The sequence below is a fragment of the Rissa tridactyla genome, chromosome 6, assembly GCF_028500815.1.
Source record: "Rissa tridactyla isolate bRisTri1 chromosome 6, bRisTri1.patW.cur.20221130, whole genome shotgun sequence".
NCBI classification, from domain to species: domain Eukaryota; kingdom Metazoa; phylum Chordata; class Aves; order Charadriiformes; family Laridae; genus Rissa; species Rissa tridactyla.
Genome location: NC_071471.1, coordinates 62,357,365 through 62,369,723, shown reverse-complemented (window position 1 = coordinate 62,369,723; position 12,359 = coordinate 62,357,365).

Below are 12,359 nucleotides of genomic sequence, written 5' to 3'. Positions count from 1 at the left end.
GAGCTAGCCCGGGTTGCTAGCCAGAAAATAGCTATAAAAGAGACCGATTCTCAACTTTTTGATCCTACCTCTTCCCTAGGGGTTTTTTTGCTCTGGATTTATGGATTAGAGAGGCAGAGAGCTTCATCCTAATGTCTCTGTGGGCCATGAAGGGGTAAGGAGCAGATTATGAGCGACTTGACTCCCGATTTAAGATCCACGTTAAGTCCCTTGGCCTTGCATGTTCTGTTCTTGGGTTATCGGTATCTTTGCAGATCAGCCTATTCTGTGTAGCAAAATTTGAACATTTCAACAAATATTCCTCAGAAAAATGTCATTCTGTGCCCTCTCTACTGAACCTGCTCAATCATTTACACGTAACAGCCCTGGTTTCAAAGCAGGATCTTAGCCACCAGAGACAGGTATTTTATTTTGAGTTGATTTTGGCCACAGTTTGTGTGTGCTTTTGTGTATTGAAAGTTACAATCCTCGGACGAGCCATTTCGTCAAATATCTTAAGGATCTGATCCCTCCCTTGTTGAATGATGGCAGGACTCCCACTGACACCATGAAAACAGGATCAAGTGCTTAATCCTTTACACAAAGCATGAATGCATTTTTTTAGCTCCAAAACTGCAAACATCACCCAGGTCACTGCATTTTTCTGCTGTGTCTTGTTTACTATTTGCCCAGTGTTGGGTTTGCTTGAATTTAAACCCTTTTAAAAAAGGGAAAAAAAAAGAAAGGAAAGGAAAGGAAAGGAGAGGAGGAGAGGAGAGGAGAGGAGAGGAGAGGAGAGGAGAGGAGAGGAGAGGAGAGGAGAGGAGAGGAGAGGAGAGGAGAGGAGAGGAGAGGAGAGGAGAGGAGAGGAGAGGAGAGGAGAGGGAGGTGCAGCTTTCATGGGTTTTTTTAATGATGAGAAAAATCATGAGTTCCTTCTGACACTAGTAACAATTAACCATAGAAATTATGAACAAAGAGGATGCAGATAAAACCCCATTGGTTTTTTTTGTAAAGAAATTTGGAGGCCAGCATAAGAAGTGTCATGGAAAAGAAAGCAGTGCAATATAGTGCTAAAGGGGAAAACAGTACCAGATCACATCTAAAGCAAGTGAGCCCAAGTTCAATCGACTGCAGTGAAGCTATTACACTTACCTCAGTTTTGGCCCATCTACTAATTGCTCAACTTATGAATAACAATAGGATTTGAGCATATTATGTTTAAATGATGTTGTTTACACAAATATTGGCTGGATTTTTAAAGCTAAATATAAGTTTAAATTCATACTTACCTTATACATACTGCTGGCAATTTAGCATAAATACTAAATTCTGCCTGGAAAAGGGAAAAAAAAAAACAGATTAAAAGATTTACATCTTTTTTAAAGTCTCTTGTAATGGCATATAGCAAATACAACTGAAAAGGAAACAGGAATTGAACTCAGCTATAAATCTGGAGTAATTTCGGAAAAATTATTTTAGATTTTCAGCTTAAAGTCTTTTTCTGGACTTCCAAATGTATTAAAAGCAAAGGTGGTTTGTTTTTTTTCAGACCTGCAGTTGTGAAAACTTGGGAAATTGAGACTGATAGCAAATAGGTGAAAGCAGCTGATTTTTCATTTTAAAAGTAGTACATTTTATTATAGCTGATGTTCAAATTACTCATCAAATAATATTTTATTTCCTTTGTTGAATTTTATTCTGAATTTTCAGTTTAACAAATCAAACACCAGTTGACATTTCCTGGCAAAGCACAGAAGCCTTCACAGCATACAAGCAACCCATCCCAGCTGTTGGGGAGTGATATCTGCTCTACAGCATATGGGCCCATCCTGTAGCACTCACAGTGTTCTCACATCTACGGCTGCAGAGAGAGTGAGAAACACCCAAAGAAGCAGAATTTTCCAGTTCAGTAACTTCAAAAAGTTGTGTGAGGACACTCGGAAGAGCAGCAGAGTTAAAGACCGGAAAATACCTACCAGATGTCTGTGGCTGGCAGCGTGATGAGGTTGCCCAACTACGTCACGTACCACAGCTCTGTATCATACTGCGCTGGAGCAGGAGCTTGATTCCCTTTGATAGTCAAGTTATGGAGTTTAATTCCTGACCTCTGTGAAATGGGCTTTCCTATCTTCATCCCATTTTGCAGCATGGCTCTGATTTTCAGCTGAGATAATTGCCCATAGTTCTTGTCCACAGCACTGTCATTGTTGCACAGTGGGTAATAAAAGACCTGAATGTTGATACCCTGCATGAAACACTCCATAAGGTCTCAGCATCATGAGTGTTGCTACCTGGAAAACAGAACCTTTGCAATTCCTATCTGGCTATCATAGGCTTATTTCATCCACCAGAGAGAAATGTGACCCCAGGTACGTCTGTGACTCTCTGAGGAGTGATGAAAACTCATGTTGAATGCCACTGAGTATCTCTGTGAAATCGTTCCTGGGTTCTGTAAACTCCCAGACAAGGGACACAAGGTCAGCGTCTCCTCTTATAGTACTGCCATTCACCTCACCTCTTCAGAGGACCTTTTTCAATAACCTTGTAGAAGCCATCACACCAGGATGTTTTCCTGGAATAAAGGAAAAAGGAAGTCACTCCCTGGCATCCTTTCTTCTTCTCTCTTTCACTGTACTTCATAGATAGGTCAGGACCCTTCTGTGGCTTTTGAAATGCCAGATGATGGGCCTTTAATCAAGCACCTGGTTCTGTTCAAAATGAAAATCACAAAAACAGTTCTTGAACACCTCTTCTGTCTCTTCAAATGGAGTCTTTATGTCTATGAATCCTCTTTCATGGCTTTTTGCACTCAGACAGAAGGGAGCTTCCCTGGGTGGTCTATGGATGCACAGTGAAACTCAGAGAATGTTTGTGTGATGTCTGGTCACCAATGTTAGTGCTGTGCCAACTCATTTCTGAAAAGAAAGTAAGAGAAAATACCAACCCAGTCCTAAAAGACAGCTGTAGCCATTCTTTATATGGCACCTAAGGTCAGTACTTGTCCCTTTCACGTGTACATTGGCAGCATTAGTGTCTGATTCTGTGATGACACCAGGCAATTCCCTAAAGTCACTGGTGTTCCCTTAGAATAAAATTAGCAGGGAGAGTGAAGGAGGCCTGCAGTGTGCTTTCATAAAGGGAAAGCACAGCTTTGTTTTTATTTGAGCCAGTATAATAATGCACCCCAGCTAAGAAAACACTCTCCACCCTTGTTTATACAAAAACAGAGAAGACCCAGCTTGTGTAGGATTTGCACCTGTTCAGCTGTAGAGACAGCAGGTTGGGTGGCACGCGGTCCACCCAAGCAAGACCAAGAGTCCTTGCTCTCCTCCTGGCTTGTTCCTGAAATGTCACGGGAACACGGATAGTCCTGGTGACCCCAGCATTCCCTCCAAGAACGAAGGCACTAAAAGCACGTGGCTGACCTTGGCAGGCCAGTGGGGTTTACTTCTTGCCTTGTTTGTCTTATGCAGGCTGTTTCCAAAGGCTTGGATTTAGTGCTGAGATCCAATGTCCTTAGGGTATTTTCTTACTGGAAGGGGAAGTTTATGTGTATTTTGGGAAAATATGTTTTGATTTAGTTTGCTTGTTGTCCCTCCTTCAGGATCTATTTTTTCCAAGTGTTAGAAAAATAAAATGCTGGGTTTCGAAGGGTCCTACAACTGTACCAAACATGATCCAGATGGCAGAGAGAAGAAAATATCCACTGTATGAAGCAGTCAGCTTTGGTTCACCCAGCCATAACTGCCTCAGCAGCCTTCCCCATAGCTCGCTTTGTCCTCTGCAGCAGATGAACAAAATGCCTGTGGCAATTGATTTGCTGATAAGGTAATAGCACTTCTTCCTTCCAAAATATGCTTGACAACACAGAAAGCCACTCTGACCACTATGCTCAGGTTGTTCCTGGCATTAAAAAACAAGGAGCAGGACCCTTTAAGCAGAAGGTGGCACAGCAGAGTAGTCCTCACCCCAAGTGGAAAGCAGCCGCAATGGTGAAGGGAACGCTACGGACCATTGCCCTGGGAGCTGCCTGGCACACTTCTGAGTGCCCTACCCCGATGTTCCTCTGCACAGCGATTAACTAGAGGCAAGCGGGAGTTAATAGCTTTGATTACCCTTAGACACAACCACAAGGAGCATGTGACAAGCAGAGTGCTTGGGAAGGAGGGAGAAGGAGCCACGTCCATGTGCCAGGCTGCTCAGCAACTAACTGTGTGCGCTTCATCTACAAATGTCCCAGGATTGTTTAACTTCATCCCAAACTTTTGAAAGCCTGGAGTCCTGATACCACGCACCCTGATCACTTTACAGAGATGGATGAAAAATGAAGTTCTCTTTGTACAGCTTTCCCTGCCTGGCTCTGCGACTCAACACCTCCAGCTGCAAGCTCAGCAACACTAAGACTTCAAGCACGGCAAAGCACTGTGCTGCAGCTGTGCCCAGCAATGTAGGAAAGCACTTCCACTAACTTTTCCTGTCAGCCTCAGCACTTAAGCTGCTGTTGCTCCCCTCCCCAGGAGAGCAGAGCTCCCACTCAACCTAAAAGAGCCACCTGCCTTCCCCTCAGCAAGATGCCCATCTTCTGTCATGCATCTTCCTTATGGATGAGGTTTGGTTCCCCCGGCCCTTGCTCACCCAGGTTGGTTTGCATTGTTAGGATAATGAGCTCCGTTTCAGGAGGATCTTCCCTCCAGATGGATCCAAAACATTTGGCAAACTGTTACTTAATTAAGCAAACCAAACTCAGCAATGAAATCTCTCCTTAACACTGCACAACAAATCCGTTTTGGATGTTGGGAAGCAGATGTTTTACCTCCAGCCCAGCACGAGTAATGAGGGCTATTGGTAACAAAACTCAGACTGGGGAGGAAATATCTGAGTGTATCACAGGTACCAAGTCAGATAATTTACGATTTCATCTAAACAAGAAGAACTGTAAAGGGGAGGCTTGTTCTTTTCCTCCAGTGCTCCCAGTGAGGTGTTGCTTCAGACCCTCACTGAGCTTCTGGAGATGAATGTCCAGGTTCTTGTCTCCGTGTTCTGAGACAAAGCAGTCAATTGGGAATAAGTTAAAATAAGTTACTAAAAGGTTTTTCTTGGTTTTCAATTTTTCATGTTGCTTATGGTCTGTCTTTTCCCAAGAGGTTAAAGCCTGTCTCTTATAGGCCCTTAGACTTTGAGGTGGTGATGGGGGTCAAAACCCATGAATCATCCATAAGATTTTTGAGGCCGTGGTGTGGGAAGAAGAAAAGTATCAGCAGAAGAAAACAATCTCTTCAGATTTAAAATACTCTCACTCTGTTGGGTTTGGTCATGGCATGTGAGTTACACAAGTGCAGAACATGTCCTCAGATTCTAACTAATTCTTTGACATTGCTAGTGATGAATAAGGCCCTTGCTTACCAAAGACCATGCTCTTCTGACAAAGCCTGCCTGGATCCATGCCCGCATTCAGGAAAGCCATGGAATCCACCAGATGGGAAAACCGTAGGACAATATAGGCCAAAATGTCCACCTACTTCTCACATGGCCGTGTCTCCCACTGCTCTCCGTGGGACTGCCACACAGGAAATGCTGGCCAGGAAGACTGGACTGAGGTCCCTCCTACAACAAGGGCAGCAAGAGTACTGTAAGGCAGAGTACAGAGATTAGCTACTGAGGAAACCCTCACCCAAACTGTCCCTGCTCCAAAAAAGCCTGGTGTGGAGGGAGGTCAGGAAGAACGATGGGATTTAGCAGGCCACTAGAGGCCAGCTATGGAGATAATCGAGGACTTTTTATGTGTGCCATGAGGTCAAGGACAAGTGGAGGTTGGTGCAATTTCCCTGTCTAGGAGTAGTCACAACACTGACAGTGCCAAACTGAAACAAGGCTCCTTTTATGTCGGGATGGGGCTTTACCAATCGTGCTTGTATCTGATTGTGTTCCACTTCACGTTTTCCAGGCACGCTAAAAAGCTGTGACTAAATAGGTAACTTCAGTGTGGAAATTTCCATTTTAAACTAGCATGCCTCCAAAAAAAGAAAAAAAAACTTTGGAAAATAGACAGCTGCCCAAAGGCTATCTTATTTGCATAATGAGTGCTCCCCATCAAACAGAAAAATTAAAGCCCTTTGAGTTCAGATTTAACATTAGCTAGATTCTTGAAAACTGCCCCAGGGTGCAGAAATATGCATAAGTGTTTCTACTCTGGTGCCAGAAGTGATTGTACCTTCAGGAAATGCTTTTTAAACCAGTTTCTGACTCTCACTCAAACTACTTAAATACCTTCTTGCGGTTCCCATGCTGAGTTTTGTTACAGATTGCATCATAAATGCTGAATCCCAAAGACCTCTCAAACTACACCCTTTGAAAAGCAAAGGAAGTCACACAGGGATAAGGGATGCCCATTTCCAATAGGATCTGCCACAAACCATAGACTTCCTTATATCTGGTGGTTTTCTAAAGTCCTCTCATTCATATAATAATGGCACTGATCTGCAAAGCTCTTTGATGCTTGGGAGGCTTGAAGAATGGTTAAAAGTCTTGTTTGGGAAGTTTTCTTAAGTTTCTCATTTTTCTACTCTTAAGTTTTATATAAATGCAATGTAAGAAAATTGTTCTTCACATTTCATTATTGAGAACGCGGCCACCACTGAGAAGCCACAGTAAGACTTTCTCTCTATTCAGGCAACAGCCCACTAGACAAATTTAAGTCCATTATTTCTACAGAGTCCCCATTTATATGGAATATTTTGAAACCATCTCATAAGCAGCAAATTTTAGAACAAGATATTACAAAATATGAGAAAAAACTGTGACTCCTGTCTTATTTCCCTGTGGTATTGAATTTGGTTTTAAAGCAAAAAAAACCCAAAAAACATGAATACAGAAAGAGACTTAGCTCCGGTCTTTACAAGGATTAAAAAGAAAAAGAAAACAGACAAAACCTAGTGGTTTGACTTGCTATTTACCCAGAATTTTCTAGATTCTGTGTATGAATTTCTAAATTCAAAGTATATCGAGTATGAAGAGAAAGAGAGAATGTTTTTCTAGGAAACTTATTGATGAAAAGCACATGGTCCACTTCTTCCTATATTGCTTCTCTCTCTGAAATGGCACAGACAAGTCTCAGCACACAGTGATCACTTCCACCTTTTGCATTGTCAGCTACAAGAAAATCTAACCAGAAAGAGGACTTTGGTTAGGAACAAGATTATACTCCTCGCCTTCCTACAAAACATCCACTGAAGTAGGAAACAGCTGTTCCTTGGTAAAAAAGAGGGGCGTTGCTTTTTACAAGCTACAAACACAGATCAAATATTATTCTGTTTTCTAGTGGTTTACCATTGTCTCATCAGTAAAATATACACAATTATTTAAAAGTAAGGGTGGCCTGGGATAAGAACAATCAGCAAAGGGAATTGCTGGGGTCTCTGCCTCTTGTTGTCTTCTGGTTAAGACAGGAACAGATCTAGAAGCTGTGCTTTGATGAAGACATGATCTGCTGGACTCCAAACAGGTGTAATCAGAAGAAATTCTGTGGTTGGTGTTGTAAAGATCTTAAAATCTCACTTAACACCTGTTGTGTTACCTTGCAACTGGAACTCATGCTCGAGCTCAAGCCCTAGACCTTTGATTTACATGATGACTCTAATCTGAAACATGGCAAGTGCCTTAGCCAAAGCTCACACAAAAAGAGGAAAGGAATTGGGTTGAACTGAATTTGCCCCCGAACCGGGGTACATGAACAGTACAGAGGATCCGGGTATGGTGTTGAAGCTCATAGCTTAAGAAACCCAGCAGTTAGGAAAATGTTTGCAAAAAATCTCAGCGCGTGCACTTTATGATGAGCTCTGCTAAATAAACGGATCAGCTCTAAACAGACCATTGCTAATTGCTGTTCCTTATCCCCCATATTAAACTTTTCTATCACTTGACTGAGGAGCAGACTTACTGTCCTGTGGACTAGCTCTCCACTTGCACCCCATGAGTAACAACTGAGAAATGGCACAGTTTAAGATCTAGCCACTATTTCATGTTTATTTCTAGAAGATTATTATATAATTATGGGCAGTGAATAGACATGGAAAACAATCTCAGCCTGAGTATGGAGAATTTCTGTACAGACAAAATGATTGCATTTACAAAGTATATTATTACTGACACCTAATTTAGTCTGTCAGAGTAGCACTATGAGGGACTAATTAAAGCAAAAGCAGAACAAATGCTTGCACTCAAGAAAAACACCAGGGAAAACATGGACAGATTTTACCAATCTGCACATAGCTCGCGCCTGTCAGTGTGAAGTGTTTCTGAGGTGGTACATTTTACCTGCTTTAAAGCAGAGTCTGTTCCACTAAGATAGCTCCCAATTTCAAAAGAGCAGACTACTGGCACACCCTAATTGCCCAGACTTCCTTCCTTGACCAAGCTTAAGATTCTGAATTTTCTGCCTCCAATCACATTTTTAAAGTTTTCTTCTGCTTTCCATGGTCCCTGAAATCTATATCCCAAATTTGATAATGGAGTATTCCAGCACAACTGTTGGACCAACTCACCTACCAGGGTATTTTGCAGGGCATTAAATTCATTCAGCCTAGGGCTGGGGCGAAGGGAGAAAGGATGCTGTCTGTATTTGCCAGTATGAATGTTCTTTTGTAGACGTTCTTCATAGTGGGTCTTTTGCCTTTATCCACACACCCTTGCACCTTGCAGCCTCCATCTCTCAGTGATGGCGGCGACAACAGCCAGCGCAAAGCACATCTGCCAGGCTTTCCCTTACTGAGCACTGGGCAAAAGCCCAGTAGCCCTGCCACAGGAGCAGTCTTGTATGCAAGGAAGAAGGTACAAGAATTTGAGCACAAAATTACTAAAAAAGCAAAATTTAATATTTTTTGTGCACTTTTGAGCCCTGCCCAAATGTTAGTTTTTATCACTTGTATTCACATGTTCTGACAAGACAGACACGTGGGCCTGGACTGCATCAGTCAGGCTATGTTGAAGGGCACATAATGCAGAAAGGTAGTCCTGCTGCACGTCAAGCAGGGGGACTTCTGGGTTGCTGAGGCTGTTACATGCCGAGCACTGGGTATTGCAGCAAATGAGGATCTTTCTTGCCAGAGGCCACTATTTTGAGGATGCCCTAAAAAAACGTGTTTTAAAATTCACCGAAGCTACAGGATTTCAAGACCACTAGTGACAGAGGGAGTTCATCTGTCCACAAATGCGTTTCTGATCATTGTCATGCTTGTCTTCATCGTTTCTGGCTGGAGCCAGGTACTGCTGAATAGCTATTTAGTGTTCGCAGTACATATGCAGAGAGTAAGAATTTGCAATTACTCATGCTCAGTGCCTAAAATTACCTCACTTCTGCTATCAGCTGTTGGGATGTGGAACCTACAAGGCCCCAGAGAAGACAAGAAGTTTCTGCATTATGGTTCTGAGGTTCAGCCAGGCAGCAAGCCCGGGAGACAGGACACAAAGCTGCGCATCCCAAAATCCACCACTTTGCCGCATCAATCAGCTATGTGACATTCACTGGCAGTTCCCAGCGTGGGCTTTGGCCACAGAGCAGTGCAGCAGTGGTGATAGCTCTGGGACAGAAGAGCAGCTGGACTAAGCTCCAGCAGGGATGGCTCCATCCTCTCCTGCAGACAGACCGCTTGAATGGCAGAAAATAGGCTCTGTGTGGTGGTCCGAGTTAGGGCAGTGATAAAGAGGTTTAGTGATTGCACAGGAAGGCTTTCAGAACCGAGATATGAAAGACATTTTAACACAGACAGCTAGGAGCTTAAAGAAGACGGTCAGCCCAACACTGTCTTTCATTCTCAGCTCAGCTGCAGAATATTTTTCAAAGTCCCGCCTTTTTGAATTATTCCTGCAGGCCCACGTGTTTCCTTCAGCAAGGCAAAGCTGGTCCCCTCTATTGCTTCATTCACAGAGTAGCTCAATTCCCTGGGCAGTTACTGTATCACATTCCTCCCCTTGTTTCATGCTAGAGACGCTCCTAGCAGCCTCTTTGGCCAGATTGATCCACTGCTTAGACCCCATCAGCATTGCAAGGGTTGCTCTAATGAGATTATCTTCCTCACTCAGAAAGGCAACTCAGGGAAAACAGCCAGTGCTCATAGTAGTCAACGGTCTTGGAAAGGCGCTGCAGCCACTCAGCTGTTCATCAGCCCCATCCTTTCCAAAGAGAAGGAGAAACTTTGTTTTAAAGCTGGTGAAAACAGAACAGGGCGAGATGAACACACATACATTCAGTTTTGCCACTGCTCCTGGTGTCTTGGGGACTTTTGATCCCCTGGGCCTTTAATTTCTGACATGATGTGCTGTCAGGGTCTGAAAATGTGGCAAATGGCCTGAGCAGTTGGGGAAGTCCCGGGAGGTCGGTACTAGAGGTGGGTATACAACACATGCATCCAGGCAACGTGCCTTTGCTTTCTACAATACCAGCCCAGCATGAGGGGGCAGTGGCTGTTTTCAGAGCAGCCCAGCTCTTATTCACCTTAAGTTGGTTTTCAAAGAGACAGGATCTGAGCTGTCTTAGAAGAATAGTCAGAGGCTGGCATGCAATTACACTGTATTACCCTCAGTCAGATAAATCACTTTTGGGGAAAGAGGTTCATAACAATTCCAGACATGCTTAATAGTTCCACCGCGAGTCTCTGGACAAAGCCTGGGACTGGAAACAAAATGAAATCATTACATAAAATTATTTGTGCTACTACAGTGCTTGAGATCCCCAGCTGAAATGAGACTTTACTTTCTAGCGGGTGCTATGCAGAGCCAGCCAGAGGCGGCCCCTGCCTGTAGGATTTGCCATCCCAACAGAAAGGAGGAGGACAGGGGGGCATTTGTTCCTTCTCCTCCTGCAGACATGGGGCTGGAGGAGGTCTGGGGCCAGCCAAGGCCGGTGTGGATGACAGCAGAGAGCAGAGGTTTTGCAACACTATGTAAACCAGGTAGTTTGCTGAGCCTTATTTTTATTCTTGTTATTATTAAATACATTACCAGGGCCTCCTCAAGCAGTGTAAACCAAGATGATTTCCTCCAGCTACGCTCCAAGAGGCATATTACACCCCCCAGCAAACTTATTGAATTAAGTGAAGTATGCATATTATCTTTGCTTATGTTTTTTAAGGCTCATGAATGCTATCATAAGTGTTTTCGTAACACAGATCAATAAGTGCAGTTAAAATAGGCCCTGCCTGCCTCAGGGGAGAGGCATTAAGAGTAGCTGGGTAACAGCTTTGTCAAGAGATTTTTCTGCCCACCAAACAAACGAAACTCACTTTAAACTCTCATCTTCTCAGGAAAAGGTCTTTTTTGCATCTCAGTCTTTGAACTGCTTTTGAAACAGAATCACAGAATCATAGAATCTTCATGGTTGGAAAGGACCTTTGAGATCATCGAGTCCAACCATACACACACAAAAAACCCAAAACCCCTACAATCTCTGCCATTAGAGCAGGCCCTGAAGTGCCACACCTAGACGTTTCTTAAATACCTCCAGGGATGGTGACTCCACCACCTCCCTGGGCAGGCTGTTCCAGTGCCTGACCACTCTTTCAGTAAAGTCATTCTTCCTAATATCGAATCTAAACCTCCCCTGCCGCAACTTCAGACCATTTCCTCTGGTCCTGTCATTATTCACCTGGGAGAAGAGGCCAACACCCACCTCTCTCCAACTTCCTTTCAGGTAGCTGTAGAGGGCAATGAGGTCTCCCCTCAGCCTCCTCTTCTCCAAGCTAAACATGCCCAGCTCCCTCAGCCTCTCCTCATATGACCTGGTCTCCGGGCCCATCACCAGTCTGGTAGCTCTCCTCTGGACATGCTCCAGCACTTCAATGTCCCACTCATACAGAGGGGCCCAGAACTGAACACAGAAGATGGCAAGAGATTTCACTTGGAATTAAGGAATCAAGTTAACTGGAAAACGTTTTTTTAAAAACATTCTAAATCTTAAAGCATTTTAAATTAATCCACTTTTAAAAGCACCACCTCCCTCCCCATCAGTGTAGGCAGGTTTCATGTGTCACTTGGATGCAATCAGAGATCTGCTAGATACTCCACAAAGATCATGCAGGTAAAGTTTGCGTCCACTTCCCTGGTGGACAACGTGAAACACAAAAGATACCAAAGGACAAGAAAATAAATGAAAAAAATCCTCACTTCTTGCTATGATGAAGAAACCGTCGAGTGTGTTTGTTATTTGTTCCAAGACAAAATATGCCTTGCTATTTATGCAGCGAAGTAGCATATTTCCTAAGACATAAATAAAAATATCGAGGTGAAACACTTTGTTTATTAGCTTAGTTATTAGGAGCTCTTTACACTTAACAACCTGAAGTATACACAGAGCAATTTGTAATCAGCACTTTTTAAGCTCTGAA